Source organism: Salvelinus sp. IW2-2015, linkage group LG25 (genome assembly GCF_002910315.2).
Source record: "Salvelinus sp. IW2-2015 linkage group LG25, ASM291031v2, whole genome shotgun sequence".
Classification (NCBI taxonomy): Eukaryota; Metazoa; Chordata; class Actinopteri; order Salmoniformes; family Salmonidae; genus Salvelinus; species Salvelinus sp. IW2-2015.
The window spans coordinates 9,190,980-9,195,829 of NC_036865.1; the positions used below are offsets into that span (position 1 = coordinate 9,190,980).

The following is a 4,850-nucleotide window of genomic DNA, read 5'->3' on the forward strand; positions in this document are numbered from 1 at the left end:
ACACACACACACACACACACACACACACACTGCATCTGATACACTGATCTCACCCACATAAAAAAATAACACAGCTTACTATAGAATACTACAGTACTTACTATGGAATTCTGTAATAAACTGTAGAATACTATACTACACAATGTAGTGTCCCTCGATCATGTGTATTTCTTGCGACAGAATGTTGTAGAATACTATAGTAAATACTGCAGTAATGTCCGGCTGCTTTTTCAATCTTATGGCAGAAGTGTCACATCTCCTCCAGGCTGGTAATTGAACAGAGACTATTTGCTCGTGATCTTTACTTTGATTTTCACCACAACCCTGCTTCATTCTGATTATTGAATGAGAAACTAACTGTTTAAGGTTTCCCATGATGCGGTGCGATGGTTAAGGGCTCGTGGATGCAAGCTTGTGTCTGTGAGGGTCATTTGCTCTCAGGCTAGGCTAATAGTGTGCGATGTTCAGGAAAGCAGAGGCTCGTTGCTGTAGATACATGCGGCAGATTGTGTTCAATTGTAGGTTGAATGAATCTGTGTGTATTGAATCTCTCTCTCAGGATCACTTGGATGAGCATCACAAATGTCATCATACCCTTGTCAGATTGTCACTGTTCCTTTACAATAGAACAAATGTTACGTTACCTTTTGGACTGGGGTTCCAGTCGGACCACTGGACAATACTCAGGAATCGGCCAAAAGAACGCACAACCCGACATACACAATTCATTCACACTGATTTACGTCTCATAATCGAGACATTCCTAGTAGAGGTTGACGTGGGAGTGAAAACTCATTCCTGTCCGGTCTTGTCCTGTCAATTATTTTCCTGTACTGTCCTGATCCCGCAACAGTTCTATAACCCCGGAAATGTCCTGTCTTTTCCCAATAAAAATCACTCCCGTCCTGTGCTCGTTTTTGCACCCAGAAATATGTAGCTTATTGTGTTTGTTTCGGAAGTATTGAAAATGATTAAAATAATGCGCTATGCGACTGTGATATGTGGTTGTCTTACCTACCGTATCTTAGTTAAATGCACTGACTGTAGGCCTACGTCACTCTGGATAACAGCGTATTCTAAATGACCGACAGGTAGATGGATTAAGCTGGAGGACGAGGACAGAGGCCCCGGCAGGATGGTCTGTCTCTGCACAGCACTGGCTTAAAACTGTAGCCTACAGCTGAGCACTGTGCACATATCAACATTTACAATACATTAACATGTACAAACATTGTTTGTTTTACTGAGTGGCAATACTGCATAAGTCAATCTGTTTTTATTTCACTTTTCACCTCAGATGGCACGGGTTTAGTAAAATACGCAAACGATTGGGCTCGATGGTCAGTTGTTGGGAGTAGAGCAGCTCTGCCGTTTTAGGCCGCTTGTCCAGCTCTCCGGTTGGTATCCTATTTGATTAAACAGCACCATTTTTTTTTTTACAAGCCATCCTTCATTGCCAAAGACAACTCCATTAAATTGAGCTGAAACATTGCTATTTCCTTGGCTCTACTGATATTGTTAGTGATAGGTCTTTGGCTGCAACAAGACGTTGCAATTCCTCTATTGAAGGCTTCATCATTTAGCCTACTGAGGTAGACTGGCATCTGAGGTAACCTATAGTGACTGGCTACAACTGAAACGATTGACGGGGGGGGGGGGATTACCCTTTGTTAAATAAATTTTTATTAAGTAAACTATATTAGGCCAAGCCTACACAGTCGTTGTTTTTTTATGAAATGCTCCTCGCATGACATATTTCCACCCCAAAAAAACTCTGTTTATAACTGTTCCTGTGGACTGTTGATCCTGTCCTGTCCTGAACTTGACTCTAGAACTTGACTCCCATTCCTACCAGAATCCCGCGGGACCTGCAAGACCCGCCGGAGTCCTGTTCCCGTGTCAGCCTCTAATTCCCAGCACCAATAAACATCTGCACATGATCAAATATTAATCTGACAACTTAATTAAATTACCCAGCGTGATTTTATAAGATCACACCGTTTCCCTGAAATCATGCATTAAATTAACTTGGCAGTATTTTATCCCTGCACTTCCCCTTCCTCTTGCATTAGCTGTGGTTGTCTATTTCATCGGCGAGCTTGAAACAGCAGCAGTGTTCACGACTCAGAGTAATAACTGAAATGTATGGCATCCCGGGGAGGGGGAAAATGAATGCTGAATTGGCCGCCGTCACGCCCAACAAAGGGCCTCAATATATCGCCTCTCTGCATGTTTCAGCCCTAATCCCTTCACATATCTCATGTGTTTTAAAGGCAGAAGTGGCATGCCAGACGCTTGGGAGAAAAACACGATCGTTATTTATGTACGTAGCAGACATTTCACATGTAGGACTAAGCTATATGTATAACGACGCTGGATGATTTACTAAAATAATTCAGGTTGGAATTCCCCCAGGCTCGGTCCCAAATCCCCTTTTATTTTTATTTTCGTTGCAATGCTCTCAAGGCGGTTTCCTTTCCCTATGTACCTCATGTTTCGACAATAGCCCATACGCCACAGCACATCTAAATGAGCTTTCTTTCTTCTATGTACCTAGCTGTAACTGTTACTCCCACACATTACAAAATGAAGATGCTGCGCTACTGTAGATTACTATAACAATAGCAACTGGAGCCATTCCATCTGCATTCATGGGAACTGAAATACAGATGATTCCATTATTTGGCAGCAGTAGCTTGTGCCAGCTTGTCGATACCACTAGAGCGAGTGCTTTGTCTTGTGATGGTGTAGAGCAGAGAAGGGTTTCAGTGCTGGGTTTTTTTCATCACATTTACATTTGAGTAATTCAGCAGATGCTCTTATCCCTTATCCAGAGTGGCTAACAGTTCGTCTAGTTTATTTTACTCCTCTGGCTCCTCTTGAAGGACGTTTTCTCTTAGGGATGTTTTTTCCCACAGTGCCAGCCTTGACCATCCCACAGGGGGCTGTAAATCACCTACCATTACAATAGGCCCATAAAGCCATCCACCAGCTGCAACCTCACTCTGCCATCACACTGGGCTCCCCGACATACAGGATCAATGTGATGATGATGGACGTCTGGATAATGACCATACTTCCACGCTGGTCAAGGCTGAGGTTACTGGAGGAGGCATTTGTACCTCTCTCTCTGTGTGTGTGTCACATTGGTCGTGTGTGTTTGCAGGTCTCGGTGGACCCTCCCTGCGTGTGAAGAAACCAATTAAGTCATGGGTGTTGTGGGCGTATCAGTGTACATTATGTATATGATGAATGCATGGCAGCATGTCAGGAAGCCATCTCCATTTTAATTACATCTCTCCATCTTTCGTGGTTTGCCCCAGAGAATATCATAGAATTAGCCCATGTGTGCCGGTGCTGCTAGGGACGTGGATATTTCATGTATTTGATGAAATATTAACAGAGGTGGTGGTTTTAATGATCCTCTCCACCTTTTAGAACGCTCTCTTTCTCCATATATCTCTTTCACTCCTTCTCTCTCTCCATCTCTCCATCGCCTTCTTTCTCTCTTATCTCTCTTGCCTTCTCTTTGCCTCTCGCTCTCCCTTTCCTTCTTTCTCTCCCTCTTCCTTCCTTTCCTTCTCTCTCTCCCTCTCTCGRTTTCTCTCTCACTTCTTCCCTGCTTTCTCTCCTCGGGGATAACATCCGCTGGTTTAACTACGGAACGGAGAGTTAGAACCCCCTTCGTTAAAAGGACCGAATGTCTCTAAAAGTAATTTACCATGATTACCGGTCCTCCATCTCCCTGCTTCTCCTCTTGCGGTGGCATCACAGGCCAATGTGAAAATGACATATGATCTCCACGTTTTGTTTCAGGGAGGCAGGGTGTTGCCTCACGTTCTCGGCCTCTCTTTTCAAATATTAACCTCTCCCTCCCTCCCTTTCCGCTCCCTCCCTCCCTCCTCCCTCCCCTCCCTCCCTCCCTCCCTCCCTCCCTCCTCCTCCCTCCCTCCCTCCCTGTTTTTATTTCTCTCTGCTCATCTCTCTCTTTCCGTTCTCTCTCACTCCCTCCGGTCATCAATACTACAGTATTGACTTACTGGCGTCTTTTTTTCTGCGCTGAGAGAGTTTTGAGAGGAGGCCCACAGGCCAGCAGTTTCGACTTGTTTATTGAGGTATATGCCTGAGGTTACATGACTCCCCAGTCTGAGTTGTCTGTCGCTCTGTAGCCTTTGAATTAAGCTTCTATGTCTGTATATCTGTTATTTTCATGCCTTTCAGCTGTTGTTGGCATACCGTAGCCACCCAGTGTGTATGTGTGTTGATGGTGTGGTGTTGTGTGTGTTGGCTGAATTAATGTGGTGGATTAAGTTATCTTTTCCAAGTATGTGTGTACGTGTCATGTTTGGCTCATGTCTGAATGTGTGTCTGTCTGTGTGATATTGTTTACATATATATGCATTATCAGTAATAGGGGCACAGCTGGCAGGCTTGACAGTTGACAGCTTTCATGAATAGGTATGCATTGTCTCATTGTTGTTTTCATACCTTTCTTTAACGTTTCCACACGTCATTGTCGATGGATGATGGTGGAGAGAGATACTCAGCAATCCCTTCAGAATCAAAGTCATCTCGTACTATGAAAGAGACAAAAGCCACCCAGAGATGTTACATTCATACATGCGTTTTGAATATGCTTGTGACCAGCTCTTCCTGCAACAGTATTATTTAGGCAGACAAGCACCGATGTGTTTTCTGATGCGTGTATGCCCATGGTTTCCTCTACGTAATGTACCAGAGTTGTGTAAGTGAGAGCAGGTGTGGTAAGGTCTTACATCTGTAGAGCAGTTGGAGGTAGCTAAAGGAGACAGGTGTGGTAAGGTCTTACATCTGTAGAGCAGTTGGAGGTA

The 4,850-nt window shown here is 44.1% G+C and overlaps 1 protein-coding gene across 1 annotated transcript in view; it reads left to right on the forward strand.

Annotated features, from left to right (window-relative positions):
* The window catches only part of LOC111951696 (KH domain-containing RNA-binding protein QKI), a 100,383-nt gene that overhangs the window by 28,191 nt on the left and 67,342 nt on the right, over positions 1-4,850 (forward strand).